The sequence below is a fragment of the Neophocaena asiaeorientalis genome, unplaced genomic scaffold, assembly GCF_003031525.2.
Source record: "Neophocaena asiaeorientalis asiaeorientalis breed wild unplaced genomic scaffold, Neophocaena_asiaeorientalis_V1.1 scaffold150, whole genome shotgun sequence".
NCBI lineage: Eukaryota > Metazoa > Chordata > Mammalia > Artiodactyla > Phocoenidae > Neophocaena > Neophocaena asiaeorientalis.
In genome coordinates, this window is record NW_020176571.1 from 8,816,597 (window position 1) to 8,839,028 (window position 22,432).

The window sequence follows — 22,432 nt, forward strand, 5'->3', positions numbered from 1 at the left end:
CCTGTTTTTACACCCTATCTTTGACTATGCTATTCCTTTTGTCACAACACATACCTCTACCTTTTTTTCTTAGCTACTTCCTACTTTTCCTTCAAGACTATATTCTGAAGTGTAGGTACCGATTTCTCCAGGAGACCTTCCTTGACTTAAATGTCCTGTCTTTGTGCTTCCACATCACCCCACACAGACCTTTATCATAGCGTTTAAATTTACTGTATTTAAATCATCTGTTTCTTTGGTCATCTCTTCCAGAATCTTTTCTACTCCTTTGTAAAGCATCTTTTTATTCCTATCCCTGGTAGAGTTCCGAGCATATAGTAGGCAGGTGATAAATGTCTGTGAGCAGATCAGATGATACTAGAACTCTGTAAGAATTTTTCTCAATTCCCTTCTACATACTTCTTGCCAAAGAGAAGAGGCCTCCCTCAGGGCAGCCAAGTAGACAGCTCAAGAAGTGGGCAGAGGTTAGGCTACAGAAGCCTTGGCCTTCCATGCTCAGGGGTACAGACTTTAATGGTTTAGCAATAGAGAGTCATTAACAGAACTGTAACAGACGTTAACATGATCAGTGGGCTTTTTTCTGTGAACTCAAGAAGAGCCTGAGAAGGAATAAGAAAATGTGGGTCACCAGCCCAGCCAGAATAGAAACTACACGGAAGACCTCCTAGTCTACCCAGAGTTCTACACACCCTCCTCAGGGCCAGAAGCACCTCAGAGTGTGTCTCCTTGAACCCACAGATACACCTGGCTGGAGTGAGCAGGGAAGAACAAAGAGGGAAACATTTCCTGACCGGAAAATCTCAAATAGTTTCGCTGCATAGGCATGCATACAGGCAGGTACTGTATAAACAATTCCCTGGCATGGCGGTTCTCAAACTTGCATCAGAATCACCCGCGGAGGAGCTTGTTAACACACAGATAGCTGAGGCCCATCCCCAGAGATTCTGATTCAGTGGGTCTGAAGTGTGGCCAGAGAATTTGCACTTCTAAGTCCCCAGGAGGTGCTGTCAACCTGGGGACAATGCCATGAAGTCCACCATCCTAGCACCCACACCACATCTCTCTCCTCAACAGAAGATCTTGCCTGTCCTTTTACCGAGGCCAGCAAGGTCCCCTGTGACCCAAGACTTACCTCTGTCTTTGCTAACAACCTCTCTCATTCTTCTTTCACAGACTCATTCTCCTCTCGACCTTCTCAGATCTGTGCTATGGGGGTTGAGGGAGCAGGGAAAAGACAAGAACCCTTTCCCCTGATAGAGTTACTTCTTAACCATCACTCTATTCCTCTTTCTTTTCCTTGCAAACTTTTCTCTTTTTTTTTGGCCATGCTGTGCAAGTTGCAGGATCTCAGTTCCCTGAGCAGGGATTGAACCCGGGCCACAGCAGTGAAAGCCCGGAATCCTAACCACTTGGCCACCAGGGAACTCCCTCTTGCAAACTTTTAAAATTGTTTACATTGACTATTTTTATTCCCTCACCCTTCATTCTCTCTTTAATGTCCTGTAATCTTTCTCCTACCCCCATCCACCACTTTACTGTTCATCAAGATTGTAACTTTATGATCACCAGATTCAGTTGTCGTTTGTCAAACTTGTTATGTGACATAGACTTGATATTATTGACCACTTCTCAGTATTTATAAGAAAAAGTTCTATGTTTAGAACTTTTCCCATAGGCCTCCCATCCCTTCATTAACTCATTTGGCTCCTCCCTACTAGTGCTACTTGCTTCCATGTAATATAATTGATTTGTACTTACCGGACAGAGATTACTGCATCTTGATGATAGAACCTCAATTTGGTTCAAGTGTCCAGGTCAGATAGGCTGCTCCTACTTCTGGGGGGGGATAAACCATGATTGATTTACGCCAACTTATTAATCCCTATGCCCACTACCAGTGATTAGCTCTGTTCTGGCCAATGAAACAAAGGAGAAGTGTGGTGGGGGACTCCTAAGAAATATTTTTCTTCTTTAGAAAAAAAGAAGCACGAGGAGAGATTACTTTTCCTGCTTTGAATATAGTTTGATGAGGATGTGATGGAGCTGCAGCAACCATTATATTACAATGAAAGGTTACATCCGAGGACAAAAGCCAACACATGGAAGATGTCAAGGCAGAAAGCTGGAAAGCACGTGGATTATCAACATCATTTTGCAAGTGAATTAACGAACTCCAGAATGGTCTATCTCCAGACGTCTGTTATGTGAAATAATAAACCCCTGTTTGGGGCTTCCCTGGTGGCGCAGTGGTTGAGAGTCCGCCTGCCGATGCAAGGGGCGTGGGTTCCTGCCCCGGTCTGGGAGGATCCCGCGTGCCGCGGGGTGGCTGGGCCCGTGAGCCGTGGCCGCTGAGCCTGCGCTTCCGGAGCCTGTGCTCTGCAACGGGAGAGGCCACGGCGGTGAGAGCCCCGTGTACCACAAAAAAATAATAATAATAAATAAATAAACGCCTGTTTGGTCTGAGCTAGTGCTTTTCAAACTTTAATGTTCACATGAGTCACCTGGGGGTCTTGTTAAAATGCAGGCTCTGATTTAGTAGGACGGGGCTGGAGCCTGGCTTCTGCAGTTCTATCAAATGCCCAAGTGATGCTCCAAGGACCGCATTTTGAGTAGCAAGGATCTAAGCTGTTACTCGCAGTGTAATGCATCCTGACCTCCAGGAAACCTAAGTATTTGCTTACAAATGCAATTGAAGTGTTCATCACAGATTCATTTAAGGAGAAACAAAATCTTAAAGCCCTAAGTCAAAGGAAAGGAAGAGAAAAAAGTATTTTGAAAGTCATAAGATCCAGGATATTTTGGGCCCTGGGTATATGTTAGGTAGAAATGGGTGGTTGTTATCATTGTATCTGGGGTGGCTGTGAATGAGGTTAGGGACTAATTTTTTTTTTCTTTGCTTAGGTAGACTTCTGAGAAACATTTCTCTTCCTGTTTTCACATACAGAAACCTAATCTCTCCTAGCTTTTTTTTTCCCATTGGAGTTAAAAATAGCATGGATCTATTTATTTGTGCCTATTTCCCTTAGGATGTCTGCAGATGTTAAGAGATACTTCAAAGCTGATAAAGGAACCTCAGATTTTCATCCAGAAGTGGGTGGAGAATGTAGGCCCTTGATCCCTATTAATTTACTTGGGTATCACCGTCATTTTCACTGCTAAGAAATTTTTCTTTTATGAAAATATGAATATTTTAATTTTAATGGAAGTTTTATATCTATGGTAAACTTATAGGCTTAATTCATTCACTACCAAAATGTATATTTCCCAGAACCAAGACACACAGGCCATTTAACAGGATACATTTAACATAAGAATAAATTAGACAAGCAGGAAAAATGAAAATTACATCTATCTAGCACTTCAGAAAGGATTTCAAGTCACCAGATTGCATGTTATTACCAATTCTTGATTAGCAATATTAGTGCAGTTAATTCATTTATTGGTTCATTAAAATCCTAACTGAGCACCTCTCTGTACACAGCACTTAGGTAATATGGGTGAACACTAAAAACAGAGCTCAAAGTCAGTTACATTTAAGAGAAATATAGCGTAGTTGAAAACATTTGACATATGCGTAGGAAAAGCTAATTAACAGTTCATAATGGAAAACAACCACACAAGAAATTTTGAGAAGCAGAGTGCCAACTGAGTGATAAGGACAGTAAGTGTTAGGAAATCACAGGCACTAGCTCTCTCACGATTTCATGAAGTAGGTAAGATTCCTTCATAGGAAATAGAAGCAAGAAGAGTATTCTATTCAAGGAGATATTCAAGAGCAAAAGCAGATTCAAGGACTAGTGAATGGGCCAATCTGACTGGAGAGATTTTCAGATGGTGAAAAGTAAGGAAGTCATATTTTAGCAGAGTTAGAAAAGATCTAGGATTTCATCAACCAGTTCCCTGGAAGAAATTGAGATTGGAAGGTTAGTCTGATTGATCAGCATCTAGTAAAGGTGAAAATGCACATCTCATAGGTACTGGTCAGCATCTTGGCAAGAAAAATGTGCTCTCAGCCTGGGTCACTGAGGAAAGTTTAATTAAAGGACTATTTACAAAAACATGGGTAGGGTTAATTGAAACTTTAAAAAGCAACAAGGGTAGCAATAGTGGGGAGTTTGGGGAACTTCATTGCAACCCTTAGGCCTGAAGAGGTAAAGAGAGGAGTGCTACCAGATCCCAGAACCCAAGGGGCAGCAGCCTTAGGGAGCCTTAGGGAGAGAAATGCAGCCAATCCACAGAGATCCAGCAGGATGGGGGCCAGGAGGATAAATGCCCAGATCTCACTCTCCTCCTCACCCCCCTGCTTTCCTGATGGTACCTCCCACTGGCCAACTATCCAACAGGAAGCCAGTAGGGAAAGGAAATTCATTGATGTAGTCCACAGAGGTCAGCTTTCTGTGGAGGAGAGAGTGGATCTGAGGGGCAAATGGAAAACACCCCTCATACCACATGACCAGCATCGCTACTTCCAGGTTTACACCCTACAGAAATTCTTCCAACGTGTGTACAAAAGGACATGCGCGGACACTGTCGTGCAGAATTGTCCACAGTAGATTGGGGGGAACCTGATAAAGGGCTCGATAAATTGAGGTATTTTCATTTGTTAGAATACAGAGCATCCGTTAAAATGAATGAACTGTGTATCTATATAAGTGTGTGTATCTATATAAGTGTGTGTATCTATATAAGTGTGTGTGTGTATTGTAGAGAAATACATAACAGTATAAAAACGTTTAAAAGAAACAGAAAAGACAATTGTTTTATGTTATCTATGCCTACATATATGTAATAGAAGTATAAAAACATGAGTAGAAGAATATGTGAAGTCAGAGAGAATAGAGTTATGATAGTGGTTTCCTTTGGTAAAGGAGGAAAAGGGAATGATTGGGGGAAGATGGAATAAAGGACCTTCAACTATATCCTTTATTTTAGAAAGATCCGCAGCAAATATGGCAAATATGATAACTTCTAGGAAGGGGGGGGGGGGAAAGGCAAAGAAATGAGACAGAGAATGACGGCGGATAATACTTAAAATGTAGAATGATTACAAAATACTCCTCTTGGGAGGTGACACTAGAGAGGAGACTGGAATGAAGGGAAGGTAAAGCAGATAAATACCCAGGGCACGCATACCGCAGGCTGAGGGCACAGCAAGCGCTAACACTGAGGGGGCAGCAGGTGTGGCCTGCTCAAGCTCAAGGCCAGTGTCGACGCAGGACAGTAAGTAAAGGGGAGGGTGGTAGGAAAGAGCTCAGAGGGCTAGGCAGGGTCCAGGTCCCCCCGGAGCACTGTGGGCCATAGTAATGACAGTGTAAGAGGAATGGGGAATGGGGAGAAGGAAAAAAAAGTCAGTATCTAAGAAAGGAGAGAAGAGGGTCAGGTAAGTAGCCAGCCCCCTCCTCAGGGGAATAAAATTGGGGTCATGCTCTAGAGAGCAGCTACAGTGCTTGATGTCAAGGAGGAAGCAGGTATTAGTCATGATATCTGTATCTACATCTATAGATACATTTATATAATAAAATAATATATATTTAAACAGATATATACATACATATATAAATGTATATATATACAGATTTTTTAATGTATTAAGATGAAATTCACATAACACATAATTAGTTATTTTAGGTGAACAATTCAGTGGCATTTAGGACATTCACACGTTGTGCAGTCACAACCTCTATCTAGTTCCGAAACATTTCCATCACTCCAGAATAAAACTCTGCATTCATTAAGCAATTGCTCCCCATTTCCTCTTCTCCCTCAGACTCTGGCCGCCATCAATCTGCATGCTGTCTCTACGGATTTACCTGTTCTGGACTTTTCATAGAAGTGGAACCATGAAATACGACCTTTCGTGTCTGGCTTCTTTCACTTAGCAGAACGTTGTCCATGTATTTGCAATCATGATGTAACATGTTTTACACTGTAGGAAAATACACATGACATAAAATTTACCATCCTGACTATTTTTAGGTGTATGATTCAGTGCCATCGAGTACATTTACATTATCTCACAGCACTCATCACCATCTGGGAACTTCTTCCCCTCAAACTGAAACTTTGTTCCCATTAAACGGTGACTCCCAATTCCTCCTTCGTCCAGCCCCTAATAACCTCCATTCCACTTTCTGTTTCTGTGAATTTGACTACTATGGACCTCACATAAATGGAAGCATACAGTTTCTGTCACTGGCTTATCTCACCCAGCATAACATCCTCAAGCCTCATTCACGTTGTAGCGTGTGTCAGATTCTCCTTCTTTTTCTAAGGCTGAATAATATTCTATTCCAAATGTATATACCACATTTCGTTTATCCACTCATCTGTTGATGGGCACTTGGGTTGTTTCTACCTTTTGGTTACCGTGAATAATGCCGCTATGAACATTGGTGTACAAATATCTGTTCGAGCTCCTGCTTTCAATTATTTTCTGTATTGTATTACAGTTCTCCAGAGAAACAATAGGAGATAGATCCGTAGAGGGAGAGAGAGAGAGAGGGAGAGACGATTACAGGGAATTGGCTCATGCAATGATGGAAGCTGAGAAGGCCTGTGATCTGCCGTCTGCCAGCTGAAGACCCAAGAAAACTGGCAGTTCAGTTCTAGTCCAAGTCGGAAGGCCTGAGAACGGAGCGCCAGAGCGTAGGCCCCATCCTAAGAGCAAAAGACAGATACCCCTGCTCAGTAGTCAGACAGAGACAGAGAATTCTCTGTTCCTCCACCTCTTGTTCTGTTCAGGCCCTCAGCAGATTGGATGGTGCCATCCACACTGGGAAGGGTAATCTGCTTTATTCAGTTCACCTGTTCAAATGCTAATCTCTTCCAGAAACACCCTCACTGACACACCCAGCAATAATGTTTAACCAGACACCTGGGCATCCTGTGACCCAGTCAAGCTGACACGTAAAATTAACCATCACAGGTATATACTCAGAAGTAGAATTGTTGCATCTTACCGTAATTCTATTTTTAATTTTTTGAGGGACCATCACACTGTTTTCTACAAAGGTTATACCATATAACATTCCCACCATCAGTGTGAAGTCATGATATTTTAATGTTCCCCAACTCAGTATGTGTGGGGAGGACTGGAAGACTGGATTTTTCTGGAGTAGACAATCACCCGCATATTGCCTGATGGGTCTCTCATTGTCTCTACAGGACGAGACCAGGAAGACAGGCGTAAGCCAGGTGCTCATTGTGACAGGAAAATACACAGGTTGGTAGTGCTAGAAGAGGTTTGGAATCGGGAACCAATGGGTCAGTTGAGGGCTTGGTGCCTCTATGGAAAAGAGATGAAAGCAAGAGACGTTATGTAACAGAGAAGAATAAACGTGACTCCATATTGGATCTATTCTTTTAGCTCTAACCTTTTGCTCTGTTGCATGTGATTAGTCATGCTGGCTCTGCACCTTTTATAAAAGAATGTTGGCTATAACCTGAAATATACATGATAGCCCAGTCTCAAGGCTCTGACCTTTAAAGGTGTAACACTTTCCCTTTCATATAGAGATAAAAAGTCACAGAACAGAAAATAACAATTGTCTTGTTGCAGGTTCATAGAAACATTGTGTCCAGACCTAAGTGGACAGCTGCAAGAACAAAGGATTCCTGCACCAAGAACTCTGAAACAACCAGCCACAACCCCTCCCCTTTTAGTATAAAAGAAGCCTGAATTCTAACTTGGGTAAGATGATTCTTTGGGACTGTAGTCCACCATCTTCTCGGTCTGCTGGCTTTCCAAATAAAGTTGCTATTCCTTGCCCCAATAACTCATCTCTTGACCTATTGGCCTGTCATGTGGCCAGCAGGTCACACGTCGTGTTACCAATTGGCTTGGTAACAATTAGAAGATGGCTAGAATAAAAGAGTCAGGTAATAATAAGTGTTGACAAAGATATGGAGAAATCAGAGCCCTCATACCCTGCTGGTGGGAATGTAAGATGGTGCATCTTCTTTGGAAAACAGTCTGGCAGTTCCTGAAATGTTTAAATGTAGAGTCACCATATGACCCAGCAATTCCACTCCCAAGTATAAACCCAAGGGAAATGAAAATATATGTCCAATTAAAAACTAGCACACAAATGTTTATAGTAACATTATTCATAATAGACAGAAAGTGGAAACAACCCAAATGTCTACCAACTGGCCAATGGATAAACAAAATGTGGTCTGTCCATAAGTGAAATATTATTCAACCATAAAAAGGAATGAAATACTGATACATGTTACATCATGGATGAATCTTGAAACCATTATGCGAAGTGAAAGAAGCCAGTCACAAAAGACTGTATTTCACAGGATTCCATTCATATGAAATGTCCAGAAAAGGGAGATCTATAGAGATTGAAAGTAAATTAGTGGTTACTTAAGGCTGAAGGTGATGGGAGTATATGGAGGTGATAGCCAAAGGGTATGGGATTTCATCCAGAGATGATGAAAATGTTTTAAAACTGACTGTGGTAGGGACTTCCTTGGTGGTCCAGTGGTTAAGAATCCGCCTTCCAATGCAGGGGACGCGTGTTCGATCCCTGGTCAGGGAGCTAAGATCCCACGTGCTGTAACTAAGCCCACAGGCTCTAGAGCCCGCGCGCCGCAACTAAGACCTGATGCAGCCAAATAAATAAACAAAACTGACTGTGGTGATGGTTGCACAGATCTGTGAATGTATGAAAAACCATAGAATTACCCACTTTAAATGGGTGAATTGTATGGCTTGTGAAATATAGGTCAAAGTTGTTTTTTAAAAAGAGGGATGTTAGAGAACAGAGCTTTGACTTCATGAGTGACTATTTTCAGCGGCTAGAGAGAAAAAGGAGGAAGGGAATGCCTAGTACCAATGCATCATGATAGGGAGAATGTGATAGAAATAGGGCAGTGTGGAAATGGAGAGAAATAAAAATGCAGTTTGGAGGAAGAGATCTAATAAGGTTAAGGAAAAATATCAGGACACTCTTAAGTTATTTTTAGGTTGATTTGAATTTTCCTAGCTTCTTTCCCAGAAGCTCCTAGAAAATGTCTTTTTCATATATTTTTATATCTCATGGGCCTATATCAAGTCATGGCCCTGGACCAAACACAAATCAATCTAGGTGTGACAGAGGGACTTCCCTGACGGTCCAGCGGTTAAGACTCTGCACTGCCACTCGCATGCCGAGTGGCACGGCCCAAAAAAAAAAAAAATCTGGATGTGACAGAGACGATAATTATCCCTCAGTGTCCACACTTCCCTTTTTCGTCTTAGCAGAACCACCACTTGCCCCAGTTTTAGCTGAGAACATGGCCACTTCCCAGTTTCTTTTTCCCCTTAACGTGACCATATGATGGAGTTCAGGTCAATGGGGTGGGAGGGAAAGTGATGTGTACAAGTTTTAGATCACCTCCTTAAGGACAAAAAAAACCTGCTGGCAGTGAACTGTCTCTTTGCTCTTCCTGCAGACTGGAATGTGGATGTCGGCTTCCCCCATAGCACGTGGTTTTATAGAGAAAAGGGAACATGAAAAATCAAGTTGCTTTTCCAAAGAAGAACAGGGGATATACATTCAGCAACCAAAAGTAGAAACTGTCCACTACACCCTAGGTCAGGGTTTCTCAGCTTTGGCACTGTTGTCATTTTGGGCTAGATGATTTTTTTTTCTTGGGGGCACCACACTGCTTGCAGGATCTTAGCTCTCTGACCAGGGATCGAACCCAGGCCCTTGGCAGTGAAAACTCAGTGTTCTAACCACTGCACCACCAGGGAATTCTCGGGATAATTCTCTACTGGGGTTGCAGGGGGCTGTCCTCTACATTGTAAGATGTTAGCAGCACCCTTGACCTCTACCCACCACCATATGCCCCTGGTCGTGAAATAAAACATGTCTCCAGACACTGACAACTGTCCCCTGCAGAGGGGGCAAAAATCTCCCCTGGCTGAGAATCACAGCTCTGGAGTCTTGAAGCTGACTTTTCTGCCTCTCACCCCTAGTCTTTTTCTTACACGCCTGGCAGATTTTCTTTTGTAACAAAAACGTGCCATGCTTGGAAATAATGACTTTATTTTGTGCATTCATAGGGTAAAATCTAAACTCTCAAGCAAGGCTTACAAAAACCCTTCCCAAAAACTACCTTGCTAGTCACATGTACAATTTTATTCCTACATACCCATTGCTCTAGTGCTACTGAATTTCTCACTATTCTCAAAGTTGCCCTGCTTTTTTTTTTTTTTTTTTTTTTAACTCCTATGCCTTTGTACATAGTATTCTTTCTGCCTGGAGTACCATACTCCACTTTTCTCTTAGGGAAACTCCCCTATACTCTTCAAGACCCAACTTGAACATAACTTCCCGTGGTTTTTTTTTTTTTTTTTTAAGAAAGGCCTCAAACTTTCTAAGAAAACTGTCTCTCTGTACAGTTTTGTTCATCCCTGTAGGGTTACGTGTGGCACAATTTGTTGTAATTGCTTGCACATTAATTGTGTTTGAATCACCACAACCCCTGACACAGAGACGTTGCTCAATCACTGCTTGATAAATGGATGAACGAAGTGAGGAAAACTGCCACAGAAGTCCCTTCAGATTTCACCAATACAAACTGTAGCGTGGCCAGAGAACCCAGACTGGGTTTATGACAGGTGTCCCTGTCACTGAAGTAGAAACCAGGTGGAAGGCGAGCCTCAGGACGTGGAATTAAATGTTTTCTACCCTGTGTCACGGTAGCCCATGGACCAGTGAGCATGAAGTGTGTAAGCAGTAATTTCTAGCTGATGCTGCCAGGGAGATATTGAATGATGTACCACAGAAAGTATCATGTTATAGTTTGTTACACAGGAACCTCTGTGAGGGTAAACTGGGCATGGTCCCCTCTGGTGATTTTTTAAAAACTAAAAATATTAGGGCTTCCCTGGTGGCGCAGTGGTTGAGAATCTGCCTGCCGATGCAGGGGACACGGGTTCGAGCCCCGGTCCGGGAAGATCCCACATGCCACGGAGCAACTAGGCCCGTGAACCACAACTACTGAGCCTGCGCGTCTGGAGCCTGTGCTCCGCAACAGGAGAGGCCGCGATAGTGAGAGGCCCGTGCACCGCGATGAAGAGTGGCCCCCGCTTGCCACAACTAGAGAAAGCCGTCGCACAGAAATGAAGACCCAACACAGCCATAAATAAATTAATTTAAAAAACCCTAAACTAAAAATATTGATTCTGTATAATTTTAAAGCACAACTCTGCACTTTGTAATATGGATAAACCAGATGGAAATTCATGAGGGAGAAGATGGAGAAAGGGCAGGCAGAAGGAGAGTCCCCTGAGTTGGTGAGAGGAGATCTCAGGGTCCCCACTGTCACGGCTTGCTTGCCCTGGTCTAGTGGATCTCCACCTGTCTTCTGCACACCATGACTGCCTGGGAAACTTAAAAAATAATGACGCCCCTGCCCCAGTCAAATCAGAATCTCAGGACATGTTCGGTACAGCCACTGCTTAAACATCCAGTCATACATCTGTAGTCTGAAAAGGCTTCTGTTTCATAAGCAGAGCACGCTAGAGTTCCACCACAGCTACGTGGAGCCCAGGAGGCATTGACCTCCCCTGCCCCCAACCCTCCGATCCCCCATGCCCACCAGAAAAAATTGGATAGTGTTACCAGAAGAAGCAGGAGGGATGCTGGGCAGGGGGGAAAAAATGAAAAATAATTACTATAGTTTTTATAATTGTGCTAGGGCTTAAATTTCATACACTGGTCCCAAACAGCAATTACTAGCTGCCTAAGTCCTATTTTAGTTCTGGATTTGGATGGAGTTGAGCTTGAAGCTATAAGTAAACAAGGCTGGGAATGCAGTATCCAATATAGGTAACAGCAAAAGGTGTGGGCATATTTTCTTAACTTTGAGTGAAGGGCATAGAAGACGGGAGAGGAAGCTCCCTTTTTTTTTTTCTTTGTTAAGGTTCTATCTTATAATGTTGGAAATTTGGAGGTAAACATTTATAACCCCCAAAAAAGTTTCAAATGGGTTACATAAGGTATAGTCAATTGGATTAAGGTATGATTCATAATCTATATGTGTAATTCTGTTTCTTAATCAAAAATAGCATAATGTTTGTCAACTTTATAACTTAAGGCTTAAGAGAAGAAAGTGAACACTGCTGTGGCTCCCTCCTATGCCAGAGACACACTAATAAAGGCAGTAAAGCTTCATTTTACAGGCTGTATATACAGGTGTGGTGCAGACAAGGCATTGGTGCTCCAGGTGAGAAGATCAAATAATCAGCGTGTCACTATGAATTCCCCTTGACTTAGGTTCCTGCAGGTCTGGAGACCACCTGGGTGGTCTTTAATGAAGAATGTCTAGGCTTGGTCCATTAGGCAAAGTGTCACCTGAGGATCCCTGATTCTTACCCACGTATGCCCAAACCCCATTTTATGAGAGTCAAGAAAGCAAGAACAACAAGAATAAATATAAATGGTAAAGTGACTTAGATTTAGTTGTACTATGTAGGTACTCTGCTGAACATTTCACCTATCACATTTCATCTAATCCCCACCATAACTCTGTGAAGTAGAAGTTAGCACCATGTCACTTGGCTGAACTGGGTATGTCTGAGCTAGGTCTTTCAGACGTATCTCTGAAACTGAGGTTTCTCTACTTTTATCCACAGCCCCTCGAACTGGGGAACTGCACCTCTGGCTCCTTAAAGCCTCAGATCACCCACAAGTTCCAGCCCCTGGGATTGATGCCTGAGGCCCTGCTGCCATATCTCCCTGTTGCCAATGTCCTCTTTGGCCTTCTTCCAATCACCTGCCATGGCCTGCCCCACCCCAGATCGGGCTGACTCTCAGATTCTACAGGGACTTGGCTTATAAAAGTGAGAGTCCATCTGTCTTTTCCCCTTAGGCTTATCTTTTCGTCTTGGCATTTTCTCCAAAGCCTATGACCTTAGCCATGCACCTATATTGAGGTCAGTGGCCTCTGCCTGTTCCCACTGGTATGGCTGATTTCTGGCTTATCCCGTGGTAGATTACAAAAGAGGTGTTTTATGAAAGAGGTGACTTTTTTAGACTCCAGGCACATGATTGGGTATTTAAGCAGTGGTTATATATGTTTCCATGCTTATAAGTGCTGTAGCAAATGCTTCTTCTCCAAAAAATGTAAATTGTGGAGCCCTGTCCTTTGGGAGGGTTAGAGGCTTCTGTATGAAAAATATAAATGTGGTGTTATGAGTGTTTTAAAAAATAACTTTTGTGTTTTTCTAATTATAAACATAATATTTTAGTTTTTTATAGAAATTTGTAAAATACCGATAAATATAATGAAACAAAATCACCCAAAGTCCAATGACCCAAAGATGGATAATCACCGTGAACAGTTTGGTGTATTTGGTAAATTTTCTTTAAGTTTTTCACACATATAAACCCACATATATACAAAATCAGGAGTATACCTAATACAGTTTCATATTACATTTAATATTATCCTGCTAGCATTTACACGTGTCATTAAAATGATTTTTTCCTAGATTTACTGAGGGATATAACAAATAAAATTATAATATATTTAAAATGTAGGACTTCCCTGGTGGTGCAGTGGTTAAGAATCTGCCTGCCAATGCAGGGGACATGAATTTGAGCCCTGGTCCGGGAAGATCCCACATGCCGTGGAGCAACTAAGCCCATGCGCCACAACTACTGAGCCTGCGCTCTAGAGCCCGAGAGCCACAACTACTGAGCCCGTGTGCCACAACTACTGAAGCCGATGCACCTAGAGCCTGTGCTCTGCAAAAAAGTAGCCACCGCAGTGAGAAGCCTGAGCACCACAATGAAGAGTAGCCCCCACTCGCCATAACTAGAGAAAGCCCGCACGCAGCAATGAAGACCCAATGCAGCCAAAAAAATAATAAATAAATTAAAAAAAATAAAATGTGCAATGTGGGCTTCCCTGGTGGCACAGTGGTTGAGAGTCCGCCTGCCGCTGCAGGGGACATGGGTTCGTGCCTCGGTCCGGGAAGATCCCACGTGCCGCGGAGCGGCTGGGCCCGTGAGCCATGGCCGCTGAACCTGCGCATCCGGAGCCTGTGCTCCGCAATGGGAGAGGCCACAACAGTGAGAGGCCCGCGTACCGCAAAAAAAAAAAAAAGAAAAAAAAAGTGCAATCTGATGATTTCATATAGATATGCATTGTGAAATTATTACTACAATCAAGTTCGTTTACACATCCATCACTTCACAGTTACCTTTTTGTATGTGTGTGAGAATGCTTAAGATCTACTGTCTTAGCAAATTTCAAGAGTACAAATATTATTAATTATAGTCACTGTGCTGTGCATTAGATCTTCAGAATGTATCCATCTTACAACCGAAATTTGTACCCCGCTCCTTCTTTTTTGGCCACACGACACGGGCTTGAGGAATCTTAGTTCCTGGACCAGGGATTGAACCCATGCCCCCTGCAGTGGAAGCACAGAGTACTAACCACTGGATTGCCAGGGAATTCCCTCAAATTTGTACCCTTTGACCAACATCTCCCTGTTGTCCCAATTCCCCGAACTCCTGCAACTAGCATTCTACCCTGTTTCTATGAGTTCAACCCTTTTTTTTAAGGTTCCATATATAAATGATACCGTACAGTATTTGTCTTTCTCTATCTGGCTTATTTCACTAAGCCTAATATCCTCCAGTTTCATCCATGTTGTTGCAAATAGCAGGATTTCCTTCTTTTCTACGTCTATATAATACTTTATTATAGGTAGATAGATAGATAGATAGATAGATAGATAGATAGATAGATAGATAGATAGATAGACAGAGAACACATCCTCTTTATCCACCCATCTGTTGATGGACATTTGTTTCCATATCTTGGCTACTGGAAATAATGCTGTAATGAACATGGGAGTACAGATATCTCTTCAAGGCAGTGATTTCATTTCCTTTGGATAAACACAGAAGTGGAATTGCTAGATCATATGGTAGTTTTATTTTTAATTTTTTGAGGAACTTCCACACTGGTTTCCATAGTGGCTGTACCAGTTTACATTCCTACCAACAATGTACAAGGGTTCCCTTTTCTCTACATCCCCGCCAGCATCTATCTCTTGTCTTTTCGATAATAGACTTCCTAACTGGTGTGAGCTGATATCTCTTTGCAGTTTTGATTTGCATTTCCCTAATTAGTGATATTGAGCATCTTTTCAGGTGCCCGCTGGTCATCTGTATATCTTCTTGGGAAAAATGTCTGTTCAGGTTCTCTGCCCAATTTTCAGTCTAATCGCTTATTTTTTTAATTTTGAGTCGTATGAGTTCTTTGAATGTTTTGGATATTAACCCCGTATTGGATGTATCATTTGCAAATATTATTTTCCCATTCAGTAGGCTGCCTTTGCATTTTGTTGATGGTGTCCTTTGCTGTGCAAAAGCTTTTTAGTTTGATGTAGTCCCACTTGTTTATTTTTGCTTTTGTTGCCCTTGCCTGAGGAGACAGATCTAAAAGGATATTGCTAAGAGCGACGTCAAAGAGTTTACTGCCTGTGTTTTCTTCTAGGAGTTTTATGGTTTCAGGTCTTAAGTTTAAGTCTTTAATCCATTTTGTGTTGATTTTCATGTACAGTGTAAGATGAGGATCCAATTTCATTCCTTTGCATGTGGATATCCAGTTTTTCCAACACCACTTATTGAAGAGACAGCCCTTTTCCCATTGTATCTTCTTGGCACCTTTGTTGAAAATTATTTGTATCATTAAAATTCTTTGAAAGTATGTTCACTAGCTATATAATATTCTACCTTATAAATGTACTATGAATTATTTAACTAATCATATTCAGAGACCTAGACTGGTTCCACTGATCAATGTGCTGCAATGAACATGCTCTGCATTAATTTTTACGTGCAATTCTATGTCCTTAGAATGGAATCCTAGACGTAGAATCATTGGATGGGACAAATGGTAAGATTATCTAAAGCAGTGGTTAATTGGTTTTTAGTCTCAGGACACCTTTGTTCTCTGAACTATTGTTGAAGACCTACAGAGATTTTGTTTATATTGGTTATACCAATATTTACTATATTAGAAATTAGAAATGAGAAATTTTAAAAATATTTATTACTTCATTTAAAAATAACAATAAGAAACCCATTCTTTTCGGACAAATGGGTGAATCAGTGAGAGGTACAACTCAAGCATTCAACTTTCCTGCAGGGGACTAAAGAAATTCTCATTTCTAGTGACCCTGTTCACAAAGATGGAAGATGGAGGTGCAGAGGTGTGAGGACGAAGCAGCCTTCCTGGAGGCAGAGGTGGGAAAAGTGGGGAGTCTGAGGAAGAGTCAGCCTGTCTCCCCATGGGACACATGGAAAATTTTCAAGACTCCAGCCCACTGGGTGAAACTTCAAAGGCTTAAGCCACAATCTTCCCTCTCAAACTTGTAAAATGCCTTATAAAATACCTCCTTTATAGAGTTTTAAATACCTGCTTTATAGGGTTCTTTTTACAAACATGAAGCCACTTATTCTCAAAACCCAACGATGAGACAGACTCCACAGAAAGGAATTCTCCGCCTTTTCACGAGGAAACTGAAGCCCTGGGAGGTTGCGTGACTCGTCTCAGGCCCCTGGGGCATTTTGCGGGGACGACTAGAGTCACCACTTGCCCAGCGGTAGTGCCCATCTGTCCCTCCGGATTGCTCGCCCAGCGGTAGTGCCCAATGATTCCGCAGAGTGAAATTGTTGGTTCATCAGTCTATCTTCTAAACCTGCCGCTTCAAAAAGTGATCAAAAGGTACAAAAAGTCCAAGTTATTCCCTAGGCTACCAGTCAGGTGCCAAGTTTTGTTCTGGGGTGGTCGGACCCCTCTCACCTTTTTATTTTCCACCGAGAGACTGAATGTACAAACAGACAACGCCAAACCATATATGACAGTAGAACTCTGACTCACAGCTCCTGCCGCAACCAGCTGGGGAAGTCAGACCACTCGGCTTCCAACTCAGGAGCCCCTTTCCAGCCAGGATCAACCTGAGAAAGCCAAATATGCCCCCCCAAACCACAGAGGACGCCCCGATTCTTGGTAGCCCGCCTCCACCTTCCCCATGCCAACGACCCCCGACCCGGGCACACCCCAATCCTTCCCTTTTTTTCATTATGAAGCTTCCTCACTCCCTTCTCGGGGCTGAGTCTCTGCCCGATGCAAGTGACGGTGGCTGCCGCCCTCACTGCAGCAAGCTCCCAATAAACAGCCTCTGTGCTCGTTTGACTCCTCCGCGTTTGTTTCCACACCACCGCATGAATAATGAAGGATGTTACAAAGCCCCATTATGAAAAAAGCGTCAGTTATTAAACATTTGTAAAGTGCTCGAAAATCATTTTAGTGTGCCTTGGAAACCCCTTGTGAAGTCCTGCTATCCCCATTTTAGAGCTGAGAAAATTGAGAAGGCACCAGGAGATTAAGCCATTTGCCCGATCTGCCCGGAGCTGGGATGAGAACAGAAACCCCCATGTTGTCTGAGGTCTGTTGTTTATCCACGGAGCTCCAGCCTTCACTTTGGAATCATTACCATTTTAAAGCATTTTACTCTGGGTTGAGTGAATATTAAGAAGTAGATCACATTTCAGCCTGGCAGGCGCTAAAGTATTGTTTTTAGTTTGTTTTTCTAAGTTTTAGTAGACGCCATATGGGCTCCATTAACTTTACTATGTAGCACAGTTTTGAAGATCGTTTCTTTTCCAAAATATTTTTCACCGTCATTTAGCATTTTAAAGTTCGGCACACACATCAACCCTTGATACTTGTTTTTCTCAAAACTGTGGCCTTTTTCTCTCCCCGGCAAGGGGGGAGAGAGGGAGGTCATAAATCCAGCCAGGAGTGTGTTGTGTTCCTGTGGCTGGGTGGGGTGACATGGTGGGGACAGTGTAACCTGCCCACGCTAGACAAAGTCCTCCTAAGGCAAGGGCTTTCCTTTTTCTTAAAGAGAGCAGATTTTGGTCTCCACCCTGCTTCAAGTCTGAAGATTGCTGGTGATGCTGACTGAAGGGGATGAGAAGAAAGCCAAGATGCACAGAACCTGACTTGAGTTACAAGAAGCCCTGTCTGGAAGGCAGAGACAGGAGGGACTGGATGATTCGCTGTAGCTCCTTGCTGGCTGCAAAAATGCAGCTGCCCCTGTTGCTCTCCATCCCAGGGCATTCAAAAAGCAGGCTGTGTGGCAGCAGCGTTTGGCCTGTGTGCCACTGAACCTGGTCCGCCCAGCGAGGAACCCCTAGTGATTTGTTAGGGACACTGGCTGAGGGTGCACCTACGCACCCTCACTCCCTCTCCCTCACTTCTAACCTTATATGCTGGCTCCAAATTCTATTTCTTTTACATTATCCTTTCAGATTTCTTCAGTTTGGGTTTTTTTTTTTTCCAGGTTATTATGTATAAACATGCATAAAGGGACCTCCCTGGTGGTCCAGTGGTTAAGACTCCGCGCTTCCACTGCAGGGGGCAGGGGTTCGATCTCTGGTCGGGGAACTGAGATCCCACATGCTGCGAGGTGCGGCCAAAAATAATAAATAAATAAACAAACAAACATGCATAAAAGGTCTGCACATGTGTGTGATGTGTTGTGATGTCTGGTAAGGGTTTTCTTTTTCCTCTGATGATGGGAGTGAGCTTTCAGTGATGTGAGAACAGGCCAAGTCTCTGAGGAGACAGGCAGCTTATCAGAGGCTGCCCATTCTGTGTTTCTCCCCATTTATCACTGGAGCCAAGGCTCCGAAGGCAGAGGGGAGGCTGGAGGGGAATGCAGGTCTCAGAGCCTGAGGGGCTGAGGGTGGTGTTGGAAAGAGAGGGGAGAGGAAGAACCGGAGGGATGACACGCAGCATGGGCTGCACCCACACGAGGGCCCACCATTCCTAGCTTTTATAATTCTTGCCTGGCTCGTTCGGGCTTCCTTTCATCCCATGAAACAAAGGCCCCAAACCTTAGAGTTTAGAAGTCTAGAAAATGTTCCAACTAACACGTTTACTGATAACCTATTCAATGCAGGGCCAGCAGGAGTTGTCACAGACACAAAGCAAGGACGGAGAGGCAGAGTTCGAGGCTGGGCCAGACCTTCCGTGCTCTGAGCTGTATCTTTCATATCCTTCCTGCACTGTAATTAGGACTAGTTGAGAAAAAAATTAGGCATGAGTGCCAGCCACAGGTGGCAAACAATAAATGACGCTAGGGCTTCCCTGGTGGCGCAGCGGTTGAGAGTCCGCCTGCCGATGCAGGGGACACGGGTTCGTGCCCCGGTCCGGGAAGATCCCACATGCCACGGAGCGGCTGGGCCCGTGAGCCGTGGCCGCTGAGCCTGCGCGTCCGGAGCCTGTGCTCCGCAACGGGAGAGGCTACGACAGTGAGAGGCCCACGTACTGCAAAAAAAAATAATAATAATAAAATAAATGATGCTAGCAGATAAAAAGAAGTATAAGATGGAGTGCGGATCTTCCAGGCACTTTCAATATTTCTGGGAAGACAAATTGTCCATATGAAAAGGTGAACACAAATATAGTGTTACAAAGTCATGCTGTTGGCCCTTGATAAAGACAGTATTTGCATATAGTCATTGAAACAGAATTTAGCCTTTAATCAGTCCTATGTGTCCTCATTTTCAAATATTTAAATGTAAATTGGATGTCTCTCATGGAGAACAGATGAAAAACAAATGTTTACTAAAGATATTATAAATTACATAATATACAATGAGATTGAAACTCAAAATTAAACACCTCCCACCCCATGTCTGGGTGTGTCTGTTATTAGATGCGTTATTTCCATAGAGACACAGCCCTGCTCACAGTAGGATGGCTTGGTGGAAAGAATATTGAATCAGGAGGTTTCAGTTTTGACTCTTTTGCTAACCAACATCATAATTTTGGGACAGATATCTTAGATTCTGGGCCTCATTTTGACAATAAAAGTGCTCTAAAAGTTGCCTTAACATTAACCAAAAATGCAGTCACTATGGAAAACAGTATGGAGGTTGCTTAAAAAGCTAAAAATAGAGCTGCCATATGATCTAACAATCCCACCCCTGGGCATATATCTGGAGAAAACTATAATTCAAGAATATACATACACCCTTACGTTCAGAGCACCATTAATCACAATAGCCACAACATGGAAGCATCCTAAATGTCCATCAACAGATGAATGGATAAAGAAGATGTGGTACATGTACATATACTACTCAGCCATAAAAATGAATGAAATGATGCCATTTGCAGCAACGTGGATGGGCCTGGAGATTATAATACTGAGGTAAGTCAGAGAGAGAAAGACAAATACCGTATGATATCGCTTATATGTGAAATCTAAAATAGGACACAAATGAACTTATCTATGAGACAGAAAGACTCATAGACACAGAGAACAGACTCGCGGTTTCCACAACATTGTAAATCAACTATACTTGAATAAAATAATTTTAAAAAAATTAACCAAAAATATAAGAGCACCAACAAAAACCCGTTCTGTCAGCCCATCTTCCCATAGGCTAAGTAAACTGTACTGCTTCTGAGAAATAAAAAAAATCAAATTGCTTATCTACTGATTCCTCGGCACATGGTCTTCATTAAAATAAGAGCATACACTTCATCACTGTGCACCTGGATTATATTCCGTTTTCCTAAAAAAATGTATATAAGTGGGGTCTTGCCTGGATTTTCTCTTCATGATATAGAAGCTGTTATATATCCAGCTGATCACATTACTGCCTGTTGCTGAAAGGCATGAACTTCAACAAACAGGTTTTAAAATTCACTTGTGATCATTTATCGAGTGTACTATGGCCAGGCACACACTGAGTGTGGGAGAATCAGAGGAGCACTGCTCTCAAACACAGCGGTGTAATATATAAACTGACACATGCAAAGAGACCATGGAAATGTCCTGCTGATGGTATAAATCAAGAGCCGTGCCAGAAGTCCAGGAGGAAGAATACCTCTCCTGGGAGACCCTGGGAAGACTGCAGTGGAGGTGATGTTTGAGCTGAGTCTTGAAAGATGAGTGGAAGCTTGCCAGGTGAAGGAGGGCAATTTACAAGCAGAGGGAATAGGATGGCTCATGACAGTGCCTGGCACGTTTGAGAAAGAGTGCAAAGGTGTGTTTAGCTGCAGCCCAGGTTTTGTGGGAGGGAAGGAAGCTGGGAGGACAGTTAGGTCAGGGCTAGAACACGGGAACCTTGTTAGCCTACACTCGGGGTGATCACCCCTGCAGGTAATGGGGGGCACAGAGGTGTACTGCATGAGGTATTGTGTGTGTTGTGCTTTTAAGGGGAGTGGAGGTCACACGGAGTGAATGTGTAACTTGGGAGTAGAGTAAGCAGAAACGGGTTAGGGAGACCAAAAGGGAGGTGGCAGTGGGAAGGGTTAACTTTGAGAAGCAGGGACTTCCCTGGTGGTCCAGTGGTAAAGAATCCACCTTCCAATACAGGGGATGCGGGTTTGATCCCTGGTCAGGGAACTAAGACCCCACATGCCACAGGCTAACAAAGCCTGCATGCCACAACTACTGAGCTCGTGAGCCTCAACTAGAGAGCCCACATGCCGCAAACTACAGAGCCAACAGGCCCTGGAGCCCACGCATCACAACTAGAGAGAGAAAACCCGCACGCCACAACTAGAGAGAAGCCCATGCACCACAATGAAGAGCCCACATGCCTCAACGAAGACCCTGCACGCCACAAGACCCGACGTAGCCAAAAAATAATTATAATAAATAAAACTTTGAGAAGCATTATTGAAAGAGAATAGATAACACGTGGTGAACCCTGGCTGTGGAGGTGGAAGGAAAGGGTAAAGCAGAGTATGACTTTGAAGTTGCTCAGTACAGGGGAGACTGGGTGGCTGGTGACACTATTAATCCAGGTGCAAGAACATGATGGGTTCTGTACTCGGGTGTGCCCCAACTAAAGGATGACCATTCACTTTGGCACAGGTGGCCAGTGACCGAACAAGAAGGCAGGATGACAGCGGCTGAGGAGCCTGCCCCAGAATGAGACCTCTGATCTCTTCATTTCCATGCCTCTGGCTCACGGTATCCATCAATCGGTTCAATACCATTTGAAAGCTGTTATCTAGAAGATATCTGATCTACTGAAAACCTCTTTTTTGGGTTACTTCTTATCTGTCCTGTTATAAGAGTGTAAGTGTGGGAAGTCTAGAGCCAGATCATTCAGGCAAGTGACCTCCAGCAAGTCAGTGAAACCTTTCTGTGCCTCAGTTTCCTCATCTGCGAAATAAGGATAAAAATTCTTCATGAGGTTGTTACAGGAATGAAATGAGTTAGTCTATGTAAAAGGGTGCCTGGCACACAGTGTAAGTACCTTGTGAGTGTTTGCTAGCATTATTAATAAGTAATGGAATACTTGACTAAAAGTGGTACAAATATTAGAGATTTATTATCAAAGAACAAGATTGGAAGTGGGCAGTTCCAGGTTGGTGC